This window comes from Pholcus phalangioides, unplaced genomic scaffold (genome assembly GCF_987345545.1).
Source record: "Pholcus phalangioides strain wild (caught in Gottingen) unplaced genomic scaffold, Ppha-v1.0 ptg000004l_1, whole genome shotgun sequence".
Taxonomy (NCBI): domain Eukaryota; kingdom Metazoa; phylum Arthropoda; class Arachnida; order Araneae; family Pholcidae; genus Pholcus; species Pholcus phalangioides.
The window spans coordinates 41,158,436-41,182,502 of NW_028301597.1; the positions used below are offsets into that span (position 1 = coordinate 41,158,436).

At 34.8% G+C, this 24,067-nt stretch overlaps 1 protein-coding gene across 1 annotated transcript in view; it reads left to right on the forward strand.

Annotated features, from left to right (window-relative positions):
* LOC149087591 (uncharacterized) overlaps positions 1-24,067 on the forward strand; it is a 133,627-nt gene that overhangs the window by 57,232 nt on the left and 52,328 nt on the right. Inside the window, exon 2 of the mRNA XM_089231521.1 lies at positions 11,322-11,383. The gene's annotated coding sequence lies outside the window, so the exon portion shown is untranslated. The remainder of the gene's footprint in view (positions 1-11,321; positions 11,384-24,067) is intronic.

Below are 24,067 nucleotides of genomic sequence, written 5' to 3' on the forward strand. Positions count from 1 at the left end.
TGAGTGTTTATCATTGTAATTGTTATTGTTTTCTTATTACTGAAAAGGACAAACGTGTTTCACCTTTAACTTTTTAGTAAATGGTAAATATTTTTTTAAATTCTTCTATCAAAAATCACTTTATGTCGAAAAGAGTGATGGGTATTTAATTGTAGTTGCATTCAAGAGCAATAGAACTTATGAGTAAATATAGGAGGGCCAATTGGGCCGAAATCGAAAATTTATTGCAGATCTCGAAGAAATTTTCTTACTTATTGACTTTGTCACGATTGGGATGAGGCTCTTACCATTTTGTTGGAGGGTACTTTTGCTCTGACCATACTACAGTGCGATTACTATTGAAGACAGATCTGACTTGATGATTTTTTTTTTTTTCAAATTTCAACTTGAAAAAAAAAGTAATTTTATAAAGTCACCTAAGTTTACTCATATTTTATGCCGTAATTTTTTTTTTTTGAAGTTATTATAGAAGGAAATCCTTTCATTAAAACGTTCTATACCACAGTGTCAAAAACGTGCAAGGTTTTCAAACATTTGGATAAATGGTGTTTGAAAAATATTTTCTTCTCTAACAAAAGAACATAGTCGAAGTAAAGGATATTTTCTCGAGAAACTGTAGCATAAAATCAATGCATTCCTGAGAACCATATGTTACAAATGATTTAGTGCTGATAAAGAAACGAAAATGCTAAAGAAAAAAAATTCACAGAAAATTTGAGGTCTTAAAAATATTTTATGCTTTTTATCCTTCCCCCCCCCCCCCCATAAAAACACATTGAGGAAAAAAGTTTACAAAAACGGATACAAATTGGCGGTGTGTGTTAGCACCACGCAGCGGTTATTTTTAATTGAAACAATATATGCACACAGCAATTTTATTAATTACGATCGCATTTTTAAATTTGCCAAAATGGTTAATTAAGAGTAAATTTTGCATTTATTTTACTCATGTATAAATAGATAAAATCTTGTTTAGTAAAGTTGTATAGTTTTACCTTGAATTTTTTTTCCAATTCTCTCAATTTGGTGTGATTTTATAAATTTTTTAAGACGCGATATTTTAGCACATCTCAAAAAAATGATACCAACAAGTAATCAACTCTTTATAGATAAAAAATATTGTACTTATTCAGCCGTATTCACGCAGAAATGACACTAAAAGACGTAATTTCTAAAACACCAGAAATATTGAGAAAAGCAATTGGTACAATGCGTTTTTTTACCATGTATATTTAAATATGCACCGGACTATAGGGGATTAATGCCTTTAAAAATTTTAAAAAATGTGTATCTTTGAATTTGCGAGCGTCAAGTTATTTAACTTTTTCATACATTCATCAATTTATGAGTTTATAAATAAATATAATACCTTAGGCTTAATTTTAGTCATATATGTTTAATGTAAAAGATGGTTTTCAAACACTTTTGTGGGGAAAAAAATTATATTACTGATGCTCTAGTGAAAAACTTCTTAATTTTTTGCTTTTTATGATATTGACAGCGGAATAATCATAAATACATAAACCTCACGAATATGGAAACCTACAAAGTGGTTTGCACCGTAATAAGAAACCTTACTGATTCATACCCGGAAGACTTCAAGTCCATTGACACATCCCAATCATCAGCGGGTCTTTCTTCCCATAGAGCAACGTATTTCTAATGACGGAGGCCCCTTTTAGCAGGTGTCGATCCAACCATCATCATCTCGGTGGTCACATTCATCACTCGCTAATTGTAAAAAGAACAGCTCTCTAAACATCGAAACGGCTCCTTAAAATGCCACTATGAATAACTTAAGAATAATTATTGTAAATAACAAAGTAACGTTATAAGTAGAGAAAAAAAAATTAGTTCAAGAACACTCTATAGTCGAAATTGCTAAAATGCTAAATTTAAAAAGGGGTTTCTTTTTGAACTGAAAAGGCGATTTTTTGAAGGTTAATAGTCCCATTTTCCTTTCACACATTGGCAGTGAAGAAAAGCATTAAGCAAAGTCGAACATCAACCCCTTTAAAGTGTTCTTTTTTTGCTTTGGATGCGGATGTGCTTTTAGAGCAGTAAGTACTCAGTCTAACGTGAAGATTAGCAAAGGGAATAATAACAAAAATAAAAACTTTCTTAACTTCTTCCTGAACATCTTTTCTTTTCTATCTACCATTTATTATTTTTTTGTTAAAGCCTGATCGTTATGGTTCGTCTCAATAATTCAGTCTGGTAAATGTTTAATTTTTTGTTGATTTATTTCTAAAGAAAACCGCCGTTAACATTACCTCATACGGGGAAATTTTTTTTTTTTCAAAATTTTTTCAGCTCCGCACCGGACTCAATCTTCTTTAATGGAGAGAGAACGGCTATTTTTTCTCTTTATTTCCTCATGGTATAACTTCCTGGATAATTGAATTTTGACATTTTGTTTGAGAATGTTTTGCTTAAAATCATGGGCGTACATTAGTTTATTGTTCTTCCGCACAAGTACGGTAGGTATCATTTCTTAAAATGATATTTTATTGGATACGCTGAGCGTACGTGTGGTCCGTTGCTCAACAATGTTTTAAGCTCAGGAGGAGATAAAATAAAATTTTATTTTTTTGGCTTCAATGAATTTCATTAAACACATTTTATAACAATACTTTAAAACAAACTTTATTTTTTCTAATTGAAATGAATATCTCTCTTCCCAATCAACACACACGTATAAATTCTTTAAATTTCCAAAACATTTTCGTAGATTTTTGTTTGCTTAATCAACTATTGAGCATTCCAGAGAAAATAGATTTCAGTTTGAATATCATAATAACGTAAGTAAAATCGAAGTATTCAAAATTTTCAATGGGATGGATAGGATGGACCATGAACTTTTATAAATCGCCAATCGACTGCTTTTACAAGGGGACACCAGTATCGATTGGTGAGGGACAATGCAAGGTTATGGTGTCGCGGGGAATTTTTCTCTAATAGGGTTGCTAATAAATGGAATAGCTTACCCCCGGAAGTAGTAAATTGTAACACAATTGACACGTTCAAAAAGAAATACGATAAACATGTTGGGGTAAATCGAGACTAAAGAATTAGATATCGAGATAATTTATAATAATTTATAATCGAGATAAAAGAATTAGACAACCATAAGTATTCTTTATGGGCGTTGTATAATATTTTATCATGTGTATATATTGTTTATAATATGTGTTAATTGAATTTTTAATTGGGTTGCTGTGTTTTTGAAATATATGACATCCATATTTTTATGGGCATGTTTTTATCAGCCACCTCGTTGGGCATTTTGCCTGTTGTGGCTTTGTATTTGTAACAAAACATAATTAATTGTAGAAGAAAATATCTCCCAAGAATTTTATCTATATTATCGGCAATGTTTTATAACAATTCTGTGTTCGACAAGGTCTTTTAACGAAACTGTGTTCGACAATGATTTCTAACAATGCCGTGTTCAGCAATTTGAGAATTTTAACAATACAAAATCATAAAACATTCATTTCTGCGAAGAGAAATCATGCAACGTATTTTTAACGATGTGAAATAAAAAGATACTGTTTTTTGAATTATAATGAAATTTTTTAACAATTACATAATATTCTTTTCAGCAATGCTTGAAAGGAACTGAAAAGAGAATGTGCTTCTTCCACAACAATGCGAATTTTGCAAATGTGGTAAAAAATAATTAATTATTATATAGTCAAGAATTGAAAAATAAAAATATCTCCGCATATAATCGGTAACACCTAATAATAAAATTGATCGATATTACTTTTTGTTGATTTTTCTCCATTTGAAAAAAGAATGAAACTTCAACATGAAAAAACTATTATTTTTTCAAAAACGTAAATTAGATTTCTTTCCCCAGAAAGCCAATTTTTTTATTTGGGTCCCACAGAAAAAACTCATATTCCACAGAGTATGCAACGAGGCTCACAAACGTAAGTAACAACTAACAAACAAGTATGATTCAGAGAAACTTTAAATTGCAATGCAACGTAATACAAAAGAGAAAAATGAAAATCAAATCAACATGTACAATCACAATACGTGGGGGGGGGGGGGAATGCAATTTGAAAAAGCAATATACCACCACTAGATGAATGCAAATATATTTGAAAAAAAATTGTACACGATACATACATGAATAGATAAATGCATGACCACACATGTATAAGAAATTAGTGAATAAAGATAAAATTCAAATAATAAATAAGAAAAAGGAAAAAAGCAATTACAATGAAAAATTAGATTACTCATTGGAAAGTAAAAAAAAAACAAAAAAAAAACAGCACTTGCAAAGAAAATGGCAATGTACACACATATGAACACTGTGTATACAAGTAATGAAACATAAGATATTTGTTTCATTACTTGATGATAAGAAAAATATTTTGTACATATAATTTTAGAAATGGAAGGGCTTCCTTTGATCTGACTGAATCAGACAATACAGGTGGCCGAGAAATAGGAAAGCGCGTCTCAAGTTCTCTGCTGAGATGAACCCTCGCATTGAGATTTTGCATCAAAGAAGAAGATGCCTATTAGAAGAAAAAGCCAATTATTTAATTTTTTAAAACACAAATGAGCATCCTTTATCTTCAAAAACTCAAATTAAGTATTTTCCAAAAATAAGAAAAAAGTTTAAAATGTATAATTACCAATGGTCCATCTAACAATATTTTGCTTACAATACTTCATTCAATAGTGATCCAACTCATCCAGAGACGCAATTTTACCATTACCTGACAGAGAAAATTACATATTTCATGCAATTGGAAAGGTTCCTATAGTGATATATGATGTGTGCTAATAGAGTGGTATTTATAAATAAATTAATATAGATAAGAATTTTAAATTTTTCGAAAATAATATTAAAAAAAATATGTGTAGCTGACTGAAGTCAAAAAATACAGTTCTTCAAAATCAAAAGAGCTGTAATACATGTTTTGGGAACATAAGTTTCTTTTGGGATAGAAACCCGTGTGAACCAAAAAGAACCCTCATTATGTACGTATATATATCCAGGCTTTTTTGAATAAAAATCATTATGCAAATCAAAGAGAGGTATGATGATTCTTATAGAAATTCCACTCGCATTATTCGCTAAAGGCATCATAACCATCATCATCATTATCACGCTTACCCACCATCACTAAATAAGCATAATTCGCGTCGGACTAAATAACACGCAGTAGATGACGGGAAAATGCACTGTTATTAATATTTCTGTGCCCATTATTATGCATTTATTTCCCTCCCCCCTGTACACTTGGCTTAACCTTAACTATCCTCTAATATCGGATGCTGGGAAGATCAGGGTAGTATTTACGATATCAAAGTGTGCAGTTCCAATAATTATGCGCATGTGTGAGGTAAAACGACTCTTAATCATTAGTTGAACATTTCAATGGAAAAAGTGATTGCACAGGAGATCATTAACGCCAAAACTATGAATGGAATTTGGAAAAATCGTATCCGGATTATACATCGTCGAGTCGCATTAATGTGGCCACAAACGAATATTCTGAATTATGGCTTTGTGCAGTCCATACGTCTTGGAAGTAACACAATAAAATACAATGTGATTGTCGCTTAATATATGGAAATAATCAAATTACAGCGCATTTTTCAGCTGCCGGATGATGGTCTTGGTTCTTTGATGATGAAACTTTGGCCTTGAATGAGCTCGAACGGACTCTTGTCCAGGGTATTGGGTGTCTGAGAAAGCACTTGGTTTTATCACACTTGCCGGACGCTACTGACCCACGCTCAAATTTCACCAATTACACTAGGGTACTACACACTAATCACAGGTAAAGGTGATAAATTTTAAGTATTTATCAAATTTACCAACTACACTTGCGTGGTTATCAGGCATAATCACCGGTAAACGTGATAATGTTTTTAGTATTCATCAAATTTACCAACGACGCTTGTGTGGGTATTATGCATTATCTCCGGTAAAAGTTATCAAACTTACCAAGACGATTGGTAAGTTTGAATAATAACCAGTTATTATGTATAAGGCCGGGATTACAGTATAAAAGTTTGATAAAATCCCTTTTACAAAACTTCAAAAATCCCTTTTACAAAATTTGAAAAATCCAGCCAATAAAGCTCATAGGTTACATTCGAGCAGATCCAACAGATAATCTTACTGGTTGAATTTTCCGAATTTTATAAAAGACCTTTTCGAAAAATTTTATAGTGTAATCCCGGTCTAGTAACGATTAATCACATTTACCGTAACATATCAATTTCGTCGTGGAAAGAAATGCATAATAATTATTCCGATATGTTAGTGAGCTGTTTTTCGTCGCTATATCTATTCTATCCTGGGCACTTTATAAATTTTACATCAATCCAAATTTGCACTGAAAACACCACACAAGAAATATCTGATATGTAATTCCACAACTAATCATTCAGACAATTTTACCTGAAAATTGTCGTCACGTGTCATCATGTTATCTTCAGGAAACTATAAACATTGCATTACTTTTATGATTTGGCCATGGAATAGTCATAATTTAGTTCGCTACCCTAGAAGGACAAATAAAAAATATGTATATATAACCAAAATTTTTTCATTAATTATAAAAAGAAACTAAATTATACTTCCTCATTAGTAGAAATGATTCGCATTTCGTAGTCTCATTGATGAGAAGGAATGCATACACGGATACAATGCATTTCTTTCTTCCTGTGTGGTGATGGTCTTAACGTGTATAGGCCTATATATATATATAAGCCTTGTATGTATATACACAACATGTCTCGGTTGTTCATCACAGGTGTCTTCTAGACAGGATAATTGCCGGAATGTCTCTCCGATGGAACAGAGCTATCACAAAAACTCAACGTGTACATAAGGATGGAAATAAAATAAACTCAAATGACAAAAGAATCAGTCTGAAAAACTCGGTAGATAAATGCGAGGTATTTTTAATCTGAACGAAATAATAAATGAAAAATATATATATATATTATACATATGTATCCCAAAAACAGAGAGATAAAAAAGGAAGATAAAGAATGTTTCATATGTAATTACATTACGAGTAGTACCAATTAAGTTGAGGTCGTTCCACTCTGGTCGCAATGTGTCTCTCTGTGTACAATGAACGAATGTATTTATCTATACTCAGTTACGCTAGCCAATTGGAATTCAATCTCTTTAGACACCTTTTCTTTTACTTTCGCTATTCACGGAAGTTTCTTATTTTTTTTTAAATAAAAAACAAAGAAACTGAATTAAAAAAAATACATATATATACGTATATATTTTTGTTGTATAACGTGTTAGTGTTAGTAGTTATTTGCGTACATATTTGGTGTTTTGGGACAATAAAGCTATCAACTTATTTAGGTGTATTTTAGTTTATTTCCGTATAGTTATTGTGTGAGATATACAGTCCACGCTGCTTAATGTGATCACATCGGGGGAATCGGAGTTCTTCAAAAAAATTAACCCAATGATAACTGTATCCAAAAAAAGTCCCGGTTGAAAGTATGGTGACCATACATCCTGTTTGGTGGAACGGCATGTATAGTAAACGTGTATTAGTAAAACAACAACCGTTTTTCTTTCCCACGTAATTGGTTGTAAAATGTTCAATCGTCACATTTTTTTTATTCCATTTTTAAACGGAATCTTTTTAAGCTAAAATTCTGCATTTTTGTTATTCGGCAATTGTGAGGCGTTAGAATGGAGTTTCCTAATATCTAGAATTACGTTGCGATATGTTTTTAACGTTTCATAGATCCCTTAAGATAGCCTGTCAAAAAAAAAGAAAAGAAATTTGAATCTGGTCAACTGAGAAAAAAACTGTCAAATTCCAAAAATTTAAAAAATTAAAAAAAAAAAGAATTCTAACCCAAAGTATTTATGAATAAATCTCAAATATTTCTCATTGTTTCATGAACTGAACAGTTTCCTTTATTTTCAATCAATTTCGATTCAATTTCATCGGTGTCATGATATTTTATCATGCACGCAAGCTGTTTTCAATGTGCTTTTTTTAAATTTGTAAAAAATCAAGTATTAGAGATATGTATAATTTTGTACTTGCATATGATAGCATGTAGAATCAAATACATGTGGTAAAAGCTTGAAGTATATATCAATGTTTAAATAATATTTCTACATAAGAAAGTTTTTACCATGTTAATGGGTAGGAGACACCTTGGAAAATATATCGAAGGTGACTTTGAATGAAATATGAATAATATCATTGTTGTAGCGGTTTCGAATTATCGTCAAAAAATATGGTTATGGAGAGGTTTATCGTAGTAAAAGATATCGTTGTATAGTGGGAGGGGGGGGGGGGAGTTTAACATTAGACTAGGGATCTTCAACCTTTTCCGAGTCGTGAGCACTGCCTGCACTTATCATCAAACGAAGAGCACCACTTATGGCAGGGCGTTCAACATTTAGGAGAGTCCGGGTCACCTTCATTAGTTTGAAAACGAAATCAAAGTCGATTTCTCGCGAGCACGAAATCTGGCGTGTACATTGAGCACTCTTGGGAGTGTTCCATCGGAGCACCATGGTGCTCGCGAGCAACAGCTAGAAGATGCCTGCATTACACAATAGGCAATTCTAAGCAAGACATTAAAAAATATATCGTTGTGGCGGGATTTACCGTTATATCGAGTATTGTAGCGAGGTCTTACTGTATATCATTTTTAAATGTGTTTGTTATGAACTATACAACACGGAAATCCTGGATCTCGAAGTGTTGCCTTCATCTATTCAGTATCAAATGGAAATTCCTAGTCTCACGTTTCATATTATTTCACATCACTTCCTAAAACTCTCTTTATTATCATTTCCTATGTCTTATTCACCATTAATACCAACACAATACGAAACCACACGTTCTAGAAAACCACCTTAATGAATTTAATGACTTCTTCCTGGAATTACAACCAACAATAAGAATGGAGAGAGAGAGAGAGAGAGAGGGAGAGAGTGAGGAAAGACCTGTTGTTGGGATAATAAAGAAATTTTCGAAAATCGCGCATCAAACGAGGAAAAAAAAAAAAGAGAAATTGATGGAATTTGAATACAATAGCCGGTACCTTTATTAGTTGGGGGTTGAGGAGAAAGAAAGAATATATCTAACCCAGGTTTATAAGCATCGACGATGACCATGAATAGAAAAGTAAGGGATAGGAAGTGGTTTCATTGAAGAAATTCGAAGATATGGCAAACGAAGCCGGAAATAACTTCATGAAACAACCAGTTAATCATTGAAAAACAATGTCTCTGTAATGTACTTTTATTTCTGATCAAATATGTCATGTAAATGACAATCGTAGTACGTAATTATGGTTAGACTAGTGTTATTGATGGACTTATATTTAAAGTAGTTATTTGCCAACACATAAAAACAAAAATGAGCCAAATTCACCAGCTGTTTGATGACATTTTCGAATACGTACTCGATTTTTGTTGAGATTGGCGAATAAACACGTGTTGTTCTGTATCACTAGGAAAAAAGATGCTGATTGACGAAATTGGGGTGAATAGACACTCGATGTTTGTCTATTCAGCAATTTCATACAAATCACCACAACTTTGGAAGGATTTGACTCATCATATACAAATGCATTCTATTAGTATGCATTCTATATGCCATTTCAGTTGAAGGTTTTCGTTACAAATTTTCTTCAGGCATCCATGCCACCGTCCAAACAATAACGATTATCTTGAGGTGTTACCGCTCATTGATGTTAGAAGAAAATCGTCCAATCACTTATTGGAGATAGAGTGATCACAGTGACGGGCTCGCATCACCGGTGGCACAGTGGTTGTTGGTTGAAGTTCTATTTCTGTCGTTCCCAATTTCGAGGTGCGAATCTCCTCAATTTTCCCGTTAAAAAGTCTCATCACAGAAAGCGACAGGCATACAACGGTTCAAATATTTAACCGATACACTACACTCATAGTTTGAAAAATAGCGGACAGCACTAGAAAATCACACACAACACTAGATACGAAATCACACACAACACTAGATACGAAATCACACTATTAGGTAATCATACACACATCCGGCAAAACTCATCCGTCAATAAATTGCTGAAGAATATAGAAGTTGCGCTCAGTTTTTCTTTTAGGCATAATACAAATACAAATACAACGCCACTACAGAGAAAATGCCCAACGAGGTGGCTGATAAAAAGATGCCCATAAAAATATGGATGTCCACTCACAAAGACGGCTGATGATTACGCAGTACCTATCTAAAGGTTTCATTACCCATTGGCTATATGAAAATTCGCCAAAATCCCGGCAACGTCAGATGCGACAGTGAAAGATTCAGATTACCAATTTTCATCAAGCTAATACAGTCGACGCTCGATATAACGACCCGCTTCATTCCGTCGAAAACAAACGTTATATTTGGAGAGGGTCGTTATATCGAAAAGAAAACATATATAAGATAGTCGTTATATCAAAAGGTTTCAGACTTATCCTAGCGGTCGTTGTAATGGAATGGTCGCTATAATGCGGGGCCGTTATAACGAGCGTCGAATGTACTTCCATCTTCCAATGAGTAATTGTCTCGAAGGACTTCACTCATTGGCGACAGAACATTTCACCAAAGATTCGGCGGTCAATCTTTGATTCATGTATTGTTATGAAGAGCAAAACGTGATCCGATAATGTTCTAAATTAAAAGAATAAAATAAAACAAGGGCAATATTTGATAGAGATATGATCTTTTATATGTATATTGATTGATTATCTTCCGTTGAAGGTGGTGGTGTTGGGCGATCACGATTACACGGCAGAAATTTCTCCTCGAAACCCTAAAAACAGACATGATGAGATACCCTGGTTTACATTAAGGACTCTGACCTTGAATTCAAACCTATTAACATATATATTTTCGCGCCCACTAATTTCCAGCCGTAACGGGAAAGCTTTTTCAAGGGCGTTCATGCAAGTCATGGAAATAACAATGAAGAACAAAAATAAAGTTATAATAACAGCATACGCTCATTATTAGTGTACATATGAATCTTCAATCGTCCTCCCATGCAGTGTGTGCCAAAAAAATATTGAAATTTTTTTCTGTCTTATACGAGAGACTAGGTCATTTCCGTATGAAGAGGTGGGATATTTCAGTGGAACACACCTTCGTGTCCTTGTTGACGATGAAGTGTTGTTTCGCAACATTTTCGGCGAAACTTTCTAATCAGTTTCTGTTTTGTTTTATTTTCTCATAGAAATTCTGTGCGTTATTTTTCCCCATCTTTACCACAATCTCGTGATAATTAGTGTTTCTTGTTGCCTCATGCTTCATTAGATTTGATGGAATGGGATGACGATTGGTACCGAAGCTCTGGATTTAAGGCATTGAATCAAGAGGTGAGTCAGAATTATATATGCAAATTACTATTCATACCCAGTGTTTTTCCCTATTGACCGCTTAGGAAATCGTAAATATGATGATTGAAACTTAAATTGAGCTCTTTAATTGACGAGTATACCTGTATCATATTAGGAAAATTCATTATCTTTGCGAACAATACGTACGTCTGTAAATTTTAATCATAATCGAATCTCTTTGTTTTGTTAGAATTATTATTTATACTAGCTATAATACCCAGCGCTGCCCGGGAATTCTTCAATTACAGGGAGGATTGGCAAAGTGACAAACCATAATGAAGGAATACGCACGTCTGTGAATCGCATTGCAAGGGAGCCACGGTAATCAAAGTAAATATTCCGAGAGTGATTGTTGAGGCCCAGTAACCATTGTTGCTGGACGGTTTTTCGCCCATTTCGGGCATTTTGCCCTACTCTGACGAACTTTTAATGCAGCCTATCGTTCAATTCGGGCCCTGTTTGGTATATATTCACAATTTGACGACGACCGATCTAAATTGTAGATTTGTATAAAGAACATACCGAACACACACACACATACAATGTTTTATATATATATGGATAACCTGGTGTTTTTTCTCTGAAACCATATATTTTCTTATAGTCCCAGCCCTTGATTATATTATTGCTGAGAAAATTATAATTTGATTACAGTGATACCACGGCTTACGAACGACTCGAGTTATAAATTTTTCGGCAAACGAATACTTTTGTTGATGTGAATTCACGTGTTGACGCAAAACAGCCGCGTCGTGAGTTAAATTTTAGCGGCGATCATCATTAGAATTTCTGTCACTCAATTCCGAATAACTCATATCTACCTTGGAATATTTTTTGAGATGTACACCCACTTCTCATTCTGAAAGTTTTGAGCTATTTCGAATTAGAAAATTCAGCTAACATAAATGCATTGAAAAAAATAAAAAAATATGTTTTCAAAGCACACGTTCTTTCAGTGAAACACTCTTAGCATGAGCTGACCAAATCACAAATTGATGGGGAAAACCTAGGACTTGCTTGTGGCAACAACAGCTTTGGTAGACAAGTCGGTGTTGGATATGCACATTATAGTATAAGATAAAAAGATATTCAGTATCTCTCATATTCCTGTAGATTCTTATTTATCCAATTCCGTGGCTCTTCATTTTCTTCTTCGATCAGTTTCTCAAGTTATGTGTCGTTTCTGGAATGAATTAAATGATTTCCTTTGGGAAAAACTATGCGACTATGGGAAATCATGTTTCGGTTAACGAATGAGATTCGTCGTACGAATAATCTTCGTTAGCCGAGGTATCACTATACTCATCAAGATTTCTAGCTTAAACCGTTTCCCCGCTAAAAAAAACGCTTTGAAAAACGTTATAAGCGGGATCTGCTTGTTTTATCAGGAATTTTGTTGATAACATATTTACCTGATATTTTTTCTCTGAAACAATATATTCTCTTATAGTTTCCCGTCTCTGATTGTATATATACAGGGTGGTTCAAAAAAGATGGGGAAAATTTTTAGGGGTGATAGCATACACCAATACAAACAATTGTCGTCTCGTCAAAGAATGCATGGTCTAACATGAAATACGCTCCTCACATGAGTGAGACTCCGAGAAGAAATTTTGAGAAATTCCGATAACCCGGATTATTCGGAACCTCAAACTTTCAAGACTCGAATTGTCGGGACTCTATTGCATTGATGTTTGCAGATATATCACTCTTCCATTAGCGAACTGTCGGCATCGCATCATTTGTCCCTTTCCGAAATGATGCGGATTAAGGGCCAAAAAACAAACATGGTCACTTTCTTCTCCGGATATCGATCCTCTATTCGCGGAAAAAATAAACGTCTTCACGTCTAATATAATCTTGTTTTTCCCCGAATAAAAAGAGTCCAAGAAGTGGACATTTTCATCTCCAAGGAAACCTTGACGTCATACGTCCGTCCTATCTTATTATTATTCCCCGTAGGTAAACAACTGGTAAATACAATTTCCATATTTACAGACAGAGGACAAGATGACATAAATGGGAATCGTATAGTTCCATTAACAAAAGAAAATATCATTCTCCATCAATTGGTCCTATTGATAGGTAATCGATATAAGTAGAGTAAATAAATGAATTCTTATTTCCTACGAATATCCTATGAAGAACTTCTCCATGTCCGTACCATGCAGTAAAATTAGTACATTTTTCATTCCAAAATTTCATATGTATTTCGATTGACGTCAGTTTCAAATTCGACAAAAACCTTATTGCTCTGTGTGTCTTGTGCATAATGCTCATAGGTGCAGCCATCTATCTTTCATATCGGAAGCGAGAAATCAACATATGATTAAATGAATGTTTTTTCGGTGAATAGTCTGATTGTCGCAGTGCAGAGACGACGAGAGAAACGTTCATGGTTTATAAATGTGTTTAATCAAGTGATGAAGTAAAACAAAATAACCAGGGTGAGATCATTATGGTGTTATGGTGAACGGGGAGGTTTCTGGGTCCTGAGTCCCTCAAGGACGTATCCTTGGTCCTATTCTTTTTTCACCTTTCATCGATAAGCTCGATCAGGAGTATCCATGGGATTGCCAGCAAATTTGCAGATGACCTGAAGCTTATGGGGATAGTCGGGAATCAAAGCGATAGGAAGCTGCTTCAGACGAACTTCAATATGATTGCAGCATGCGCTAACAATAGGAGCAGGACCTTTGGCGTTCATAAGTGCAATGATCGTTCATTTTCATTCGAACAACCTACGCTTCACTTACGAGTTAAATGGTGGTGTCGCTTCGGATGCATCTAGGATCCCCGATTTGTGAATCCTCATTGACGAACGACTTAGGTTTTCTGGACATTGTTCAGTAGTGGTTAAAAAAACGGACATAATGCTCGGTTTCATTCTCAAAAGATCTCTTCCGGTTCTCCCAAAGTGATCCTTACGCTTTTCTGGGGTTTACTTCGTCCTGGATTGGAGTAAGCCGTAAGGTTTTGAGACTTATAGAAACATTGAGTTGGCCGAGGGGATGCAGAGAAGAGCCACGCGTGATCTAGGTCGCACACGGGGCTTAAGCTACGAAGAGAGACATTTTTTTGAAAATGTCTGCGCTCTTCCAAATTTAACATTGGAAAAGCGCAGATGACGGGAGGATATGGCCGATAGGCTTAAAATTTTCAACGGGATGGATAGGATGAACCATGAGTTATTAATATATCGTTCAATCAACTGCTACGATAAGGTAACAAATACAAATATACAAATACAATGCCCCAACAGGCAAATTGCCCAACGAGGTGGCTGACTTAAGAACATCATGGATCCCCGAGCTATTTTTTGGAGGCCCTACCTACTGCTGCTACACCACACATACACCCCCCCCCCCGCGTGACCCCAAGGAATCAGTACATGCGGGAATGTGCGTGTACGTGTAGTGAAACCTGACGTGAAGTTTTTTGTTTCTCTGTAATGCTTGTTATGTGTAGTGCTGCCATCTGCCACCAGTTTTTCTAACTATGAGTGAAGAGTTATGATTGAATGATTTATCGTTGTAGGACTGTTGCTCTCTGTGGCGAGACTTTTTAACGGGGAGATCGGCTCGCATTTGCTCCTTGAAGTTGGGAACCACAGAAAACCAACTTCAGCCGAACACCACTGTGGGGTTCGAACCCGGATCCTCGCATCGCGAGTCCGTCATTATAACCACATTTTTAATAAAAATTATTGTGTTCCAGAATTTTATCATGTAGGCTCCATGAAGACATTATACCCCCGGACTATACCTGGATCAGCCCATACTTGTGAACCAGAGTTGGGCGAACGTACACAGAGAAAGCATATGGTGATCATACAAATACAAATCAACTAGTATCGATTACATACAAATAACACTAGTATCGATTGGTAAGGGACAATTCTAGGTAGTGGTATCACCATAGGCATACGCAGAATTTTCTCAAAGAAGATTTTCAATTTTTTTTCTTCTCAGGTGGGGGGGGGGGGGTTCACGTTATTTCCTGCAAAATAACACTATAATCTCAGCTTGGGGGGGGGGGGTTTAAAACTCCAACCTCCCCCACCCCCTTGCGTACGCCAATGGGTGTCAATGGGTACGTTCCAATATGGTTGTGAATGAAATGGAATAGCAAAACAGAAAAAATCGAAGATGAAATTTATATATATAAGATTTATTTCAAACATATATTTTCATATTTTATTTATATTCAAAGTTGGTAACTCAAAATTTCTCCCTCATGCTTCAGCTCCGACAGAGGTCGATCCTGCTTACGTCCCTGATTCCCCTCAGTTATTTTCAAATATTCTTTTTCACGACAGCTCCACTTTGTCCATTATAGTGTGGAAATGTGTGGAAATATCCATTCAGTTTTAATCGGACAAAATGCAAGAATCGGCACACTTTACTACCACTTGCAGTAAAGCAGTTGCTCTCTGAAATTATAACAAATTGTCGTTTTCGATTTCCAAATCGAAGTGTTGGATTTCCAAATGATATGCAGACTTACAGAACTGTATGCAAGCTGTGTGCATTCCGTGATCGTAAAGCTGAACAGGGTTGGAATTAGAGAGGCAAATGGGTCAACTGCAATGGCAGCAAAATTTACAGGGTGGCAAATTTTAGGTGGGAACGAAAACACCGTTATAAAACCATCGAACTTTACGACGATTACAATTTTACGATTTTTTTCCCCATCGGGCAAAAACTACCTATGCTATGACATTATCTGGGAAAAATCCCGTTTATTGTCTAATTTTGAGAAAAATTTACGTGGTATTCGAAACATAATAGCAAAAAATTCTACGAATGAAATGTTTTGTTGTTTTCACGGTACATTTAACTAGTAATCATGCAGGTTATGGACTGAAAGTTTAAAATATGGTATGGTCTGCTCATAAGATACACCCAAATATGTTGATATGTGTGTGGATTTCTTGGAACTTCATTTTATATATTCGTGTGTATTAAACATTGTAATTAGACAAATATATGGGATAAACCTTAAGTTCATATACCTAGTTCATAACCATAAGAATTTAACCCTTTTAGACACTGCATGCACAACGTGGTGGTTGCATTTTCTGACTGTAGAATTTTTTCCTTTGATCTCAGGCAATTAAGACATGACTTAAAAGATCGTGTATATTTCGAGTTAGAAACATGGTGAATATGAAATTTGAGGGCATTCATCACAGGGCAGCACTTAAAGCTGAACTTCCAGGGTTTTTTTTTGACAGGGCCATATAATAAGGGCTGTCTCGTGACGCGGTGGAGTCGGTGCCAGGTGACGTCAGTGCCTTGACAGTACCGGTATATTGTTATTGACTACCCTGGTATTCATAGTCGCGATTCAGTTAAAAAGTGTTCGGACAGTGACGTCAAGCACCAGGTCAGAGATCACGCCCACTGAGCTAAGGCGGCAAGAGCATCTTCAGAGGGATGAGACATCCCTATTATATAGCTATGGTTTTTAAGATGGTCTCCAGAAGAAAGTGCCTCGGTGAAAAGTGTGATTTATTTCATAAGATTTTGAAAAAATTGTATGTGTGAATATGAATATACCCTGCATGATCTTGGCTGGAAAAAATTGAACAGAGTGAATTATTTCTTTACAAAAAATTTTAAATTAAAAAAAAAGGTTTTTCTGAAATCCCTTTTTTAATGCACTTTGCGAATACCAAAAACGCAAAAACATCTTGAAAATTTTAAGAAAAGAATGAATGTTCGTTTCTGAAAGGGATATCGCAGAATATGATACTAAAATTTCGCAATGATGCAATCAATAGATTTTTAGGAATCATGTTTCAAACTTGCGTAAGTAAAATGATGAAAAAAATATCACATTCTTCATTTAAAATTTTTATTCACAAATTTACTTGATGGAAAAAGCACAACAAAAAGCGGGCATAACTTCGGTTCTAAGCGTCACATAATTAAACAAAACAGGCCAGTTTTGGAATCACAAGAAACATGGCTTCCATAAAAGATAAAAATCAATAAAAATCGATATTTTCTTCTAAAAAGACGTATTAAACCGAAGTCGGATACCTTACGAATTGAAAAATAATTTCAGGTCATTTTATCAAGAACAATAAGTTCATTTTCTAACGTCTTTCTAATTTCGCTGGTAGTGAACGATTTCTATTAGTGGGTATTGTTTTTATAGTATCATCGGCAAAAGGAACGATCTTTGGCATACAAACACGAATAGCAGGAGAGAATTTCATCACACACCCACAACACTTAGAGACGGACCTTACAAGGAGGGTTTTTTTTTTCTTTCTCTGTTAAACGAAGTGTTTGACCGGGGGATTTCATAATTGCCTTCAACCTAAAGTTAACCTGTTTTTTCTCGTTTTCTTTTGCCTTCTGACCTCAATTCTTGCATTGACGACAAGATAAAGATGCTTGAAGATCATCAAACAACTAAATTCTTTTTTCAAATTTTTGCCTTTTTTTTTTTTTTGTATTATTCTTCCATGCCCTTCGCTATTTTATTGTTCGTGATGAAGAATCTCAGAAGAAATTAAGAAGAAAACGACGAACTGGTATTAGATTTCGTCTAAAAATGGCAACACATTGTTCAGGGTGCTGATAGCGTTCTATATTTTATGGCAGCGTAAGTGATTTTCTATAAATAAAATTCTATAGAAATTTTTTAGTTTCTTCTGAAACTTGTGTCATTGATGATAAAGTTATTGGTTTTTTTCCTGTTTGATATTCAAAGGAAAATACGCATTTGAAAATTTGAATAACGATTATAATAAATCGAATGCGTTATCGATGTCCGATAAATTCCTAAATTCGGGTAGGGCCAAATCCGATATTTCAAAAATTGACACTAAAGGAATCAATTACCTTGTGAGAGCTGCTTGATTCAAAAAGATTTTGGTTGAAATTCCATGTGTAGATGGAGTTGTGCATGCAAAAAAGAGCTGTAAAAATTACAGGTTCAAAGCCGTGTTAACACGTGGGACCCACTCTGACACTGACCAACGGCTAGAACAGTCTTGATGCATGACTCCGCTCTCTATGGACACGGCCCGGAGGTCCCGTGTTCATAGAGAGCTCCATGGTTATGAGATTTGGTACCGTGACTTTCAATAATAACGATGCAAATTTGTAGGCTATTCTAGGTAGGGTCCCACAACGTCACGTTTCCTGACGGCCTATGGGTCTATAGAGATGACCTTGGTACGAGAACCATAGAAAGCCTTCTCATGACAATGAGATCGGCTGCAGTACTATTATTTGTCTTTTTAAGTATGCAAATTTTTAAGCTTTGTTGACAGCCAAAAAAATGAAGAAATTCAGCTAAAAATATTGCTAAAATTTGTAAAAAAATTGTCATTCAGTTTACTTCGAATCTGCAGTGAATCAAATGTGTTTCACAAGAAATATAGTATAACGTAGTAAGTATTTTTTATTCATTTATTTAATGTACACAAGCCTGTGAAAGGCCAAAGGGCTCTGACTTCAATAGGTGCACAATACTAAAAAATCAATGAATAATTAATATGCGATTGATTTATGGTGAAATTAATTAATTGAAGTGATTAATTTAGGGAAATTTATCAAATTTACCAACCATGGCTACTACGGCTACGCATAATTGCCGGTGAAAGTGATAGATTTAGGGAAATTAATCAAACTTTTTAAAATGCTCAGTGGTTATGCATACTGACCGGATTTATCTCATTTATCGCAATATATATTCAGTTGAATCCCGTTTTAACGAATATCGTTACAGCGGAAAAAAAATCCCGTTTTAACGAATATCGTTTGGGGCCGTTCAAGTATTACGTCATCATCGATGGGGGGGAGGGGTTTACTGATTTGCTGACTTTTGATGAAAAGGGAGGGGAAGGGGCTTTCTGATTTGCTGACTTTTGATGACAAGGGGGGAGGGGGGGGTTTGAATAATGCTTACGTCATCAACCACCCTTAATGAAAATATGAGTTGGATTCAGAGGGGCAGAGCTGATGACGAAATTTTGCTGACAAGGAGGGGGGGGGGGTCAAAAATGGCTAAATTTTGCTAAGGTAATACTTGAACGGCCCCTTACAGCGGAAAAAAAATCTCGTTTTAACTAACACTTTTCTAATCCTTTAGAAAAGTGATAAGTTTACATAGTAACAATGAAAAAACTGGAATTCTTTTATAATGAAGTAATTTCTTTTATAACAAAGTAACGTAATCCGGTCTCTTGGAGTTCGTTATAATGGGATTTGATCGCATACCGAATCGGGCCCGACTTGTACGTTGCCCGATAGGCTACTTTTAAAGTTTTTCATAGCTGGGCAAATTATCAAAATGGATGAAAAACTGCCGAGGAACAATGGATTGTAGTCCTCAAAAATGATTTTTTGGAATGTTTACTTTGGTTACACCGTTGTTCCAGATAATGCGCTATAAACATGTTTATCCTTTTGCAATGGATTTTCACTACTGTTACGCTCCCAGTATGTGAAGAAATCCCGGGAAGCACCTGTGGTATTTTCGCTAGTGATCAATAAAATGTATAACTAATTAGATTGATTTTCTTCAAAGAGTTGATGAATGTACTGTCAAGAATACACAAAAAAGAAAAAACCATTTAAATGTGGAAAAATGAATGATACCGGAATATTTAAAAACAAGAAGACGTCCACGTCCGTCTAACATTTTTAAAGCTTTATCATTATTATTTGCCCTTATATATTTTTGGTAATTTTTTAAAAATTTGCCCACACACGAATAATCAAGTGGAATTTTCACGAAATGCAAACGCAGTTGTTATCATAGAAAGGCTCACATATCGAAGTTCGTACACGACCGTACTTTCAACACAATAGATATAACACTTATATCAAAAGGTATAAAAAAGCGAAACAGAAAATAGACATGACAGTGTAGTGACAAGATATATACATAAAAAAAAAGGCAACACAACAAAATAGGCATTCATAAATGTTTTACGCATGTAAAAGACAATCCAACATTCGTCCTTGGATGTTATGCAACAACGGGATCAGCGTGAAAAGGAGAGATAAAAGATGGAGCCATCATCCAAACCAACGACCAGAGACATCCAGAAAAAAATAAAATCTTATTTTTATTATTATTATTATAACACACACACACACGTATTATCTCTCTATTTATTTCTTATATACCTTTAAGAAAATTGCTTGTGGTATAACAACCTTGCGGTCCAAGGAACTTTGATGCCCCGGGCTAACGCATCTAGTTTTTTGTCGGCGGCCCACACATAACGCCCTCCTTCGATTACTAAGAAGGGGTTTCTGTTCTTTTGCAGGTGTGCCCCGTAGGTCTTTTTCTCAATATTATTATTTTTATTATTATGTTTCTTATCTCTGTGTCTACTACTTACCTTCGCCTACTGACAGTCGCAGTCTGAAAGGAAGGACTTAAGTAAAGTAAAGAGAAATTGCCCAACACACACTTTCTTCACTACCTATTGCCATCTTTAAAATCATTCACTTTCGTCCATTTTTTTTTTTGAACATCTGTTCACCAAATTGCAAGTGTTTAGTCTCAGGAAAACGTTAGATGCGTTTTTTTTTTGAGTTTTTTACACATCAATTACAATTCGATTATGCCTCTTTCTATTTTCTTCTTATTGGATTATTATTGCGTTGTTGGATGAATCTTTATTGAATTTAGAATCGTTTCTTATACAATAGTGTGATTGAACAATAGACGATAAATGCATCTACTTATTTTCCAAGTTAACGATGGGTCAATTGAATATCTAGGCCATGGTTAGATCAAATTGTTTTTTTAATATTTCTTTAAAAAATCTTATACTTTCGTCCATTTTTTTGAACATCTCTTTAAGAAATCACGAGTGTTTAGTCTCAGGCAAACGTTAGACGCATTTTTAGAGTCTTTACATCAATTGCACGCAATTCGTGCCTTTTTCTATCTTCTACTTAATGGATTATTACTGTTCCGTGAATCTTTATTGAATTTTAAACCGTTCCTAACAGTAGTATGATTGGACAATTGACGATAAATGCATCTATAATTAGGTTTCCAATTTAAAGATGGGTTAATTAGAGCATCTCAACCACGTTTAGCAAGATTCGATGAGGCATTCACTTAATATCAGTTATTTCTTCTGTATAATCCGCAGATATAAATTTGACTGCTTTGATTGGTGGGGGCATCGTATATGTACTCCAGTGTTTTTAACAGTTTTTGTGTGTGTGTGTTTTTCATATGCCTGTACGGGACCACTGAAATTGTTGGGGAAGAGGGAGTCCTTCAGATTTGTCCTTTCCTGACTGAAGCTGACTTAGTCAGTCAGTCAGTCAACTGGTGATGATCGGACCAGTCTCTTCAATGCTTTTTTCCCCTAACGAACTTGGTGCGACCACCAATAGACATTACCTTCATTTCCAACCCATCTCATTAATGGCAGTAAATTGCAATATAGCGATATGGCCGAGTAGCAGTTTGGTATAGTAGTCCCCAATGATGAAAAGCCGTTACATAATTCCAGTCATCAAAAATAAAATGTTGTCTCTAAATTTGTAAATATGCTTGTTTTCTGCCCCGTCTCAGTCCGTCTCCCAAATTATTCCTCTTACCCATTTATTTGTCCTAATCAAATTGTTTCCCCCCCCCCTATTTACAAATTTTTTTTTGACGGTCTAAAAACTATTTTTACTACTTATTTATCTTTTGCCGGTCCACCAATTTTAAAAAATATTTATCTTTCACCGGTCGTGAACTATTGAACATATTTATTTTTTGCTGGTCCGTAAATTATTTCTTTAATTATCACCGGTCCGCGAAATTGTTTGACTGGTTTTTACCGATGGTTGTAAAAAGATTGAAGAATACTGGCATAGTTCACAGCAGTGTGTAATCTGCATGTGAAAGTTGTGGAAGGGGGTTCTTTGTTACATGCATTGTCGAAATATGTCGATTTTTCTATTGACATATATACACGCCATATACTGGAAATTGAAATAATTTATCTCTATTCCCCTCCCAGAACAAAGCTGCAGATAAGACGCAACGACATATAATCCATGTAAGAAATTTCTATGATTTTTTTTCACGGTATAATCCGCGAATTGTACGCAGCAAAATACGGTACTAAAAACATTCTGAGGTTCCATTAGTACCATGGTTTGAAACCGACTCGTTCCGTATCAGAATATTTCTTAATTGTTTCCTTGGCTTAATTATTTCCACTGGACCTCATTAAAAATGACAAAGTAAAAATCACCAGACCCCTGTTAAATGTTACATTATTTTTCAAGCTTTGTTTTTTTCCAGATTCTCTAGAAAAAACCAAATAAAAATGATGAGAGAAAGTGTACCATTGACAAATCACCACTAAAAAAAATCAATATCTAGGTTTGTTATTGCTAAAATTAGACGATTAAGGAGAGGATATATCTCGTCAATGTCAGCCAAGCAGTTTAACAAAAGGAATATTTCCACTTTTGAAATGGAGATGAATGCCATACAATAACATATTTCCTTCGTAAAGTTGTCCCCACATAACGAAATGGTGAATTTACTTCTCGTTGAGGGACCACAGAATCGTCTGCATAGTTTATGCATGACCTGCAATATCTATTGATTGTGAGATCTTAAGAATACAACTTTTGACAAGACCCTAGATCAAGATTCTCTCAAAGCATGTCAAAATGTCAGGGCATTTAGTGGGCTTCTCGCATTGATTTCCCAGTAAATTTATAGCAAATGCTGTTAGACAGCACTATCTTTCGGTTAAGTTAGAAACCTTTTACGTGATGAACCGATTGTTCTACTCGGTTAGTTGATAAATATTTGGAGTGTAAAATGAATATAAAAAAGTAAATAAATTCCCCGACCCACAGGCTAGGGTTCTTTTACGTCTGACAGATTTAAGGGACGTTATATAATAATGTCCATGTATGTTGGAGTGGGTCCACCTTCTCCTCCTGTAATTAACGTTAGTCTAGACAAGGCCTGAACAAATCCCGGGAGTCAGGTCACCATGGCGGCTAAAAAATTAGTATTGTCATCTAAAATTTTTTTTGCGCAGTTATTAAATTGCAGGCTGAGAGCATCACAAAATGTTTGGAATTTGTACCAGAATATCTGCCAACATGAAAAAAGGGTCTCTATGCCCTGAAAAAGCCAAAATATAAGCATAATTTTGAAACTTTTTCTTCAGGTAAAAATTCTTTGGTGCCTAAATTTTTTTTTCTGGCACTTAGATTTTGTTTTTGTTTTTATCCAGCCCTGGTCTAGCCCATGTCAGGTAATTAAGAAAGGCATAGAAAGCTGTGACAAAAAATTCAGATGTGAAATAATAACTATAGTTGAAACTATACCTCTACGACGGACTGTTGATGAGATAAATGCCGTATCAGGACACCCTGTGTATGCTGTTTTGTATGAAATACTCTTTCTGAAAACTAAGTTTTTGTTAGATAAAGAAAATTTTTTTGGGCAACTACTCATTCAAATGTCTTGAAACTATGTGTGTCTCTCAGTACTATAGTGTTACATACTTTAACAAGAGGATTTTTTATTAAAATTATTTAAAAAAACTTCATGGCACAAAATATGGATAAATTTTGGTGATTTTTGGAGAAAAAATTGTATGTTGTTGATGTTAAAATTCGAGGAAAAAATAACCAAAAATTAAAATCC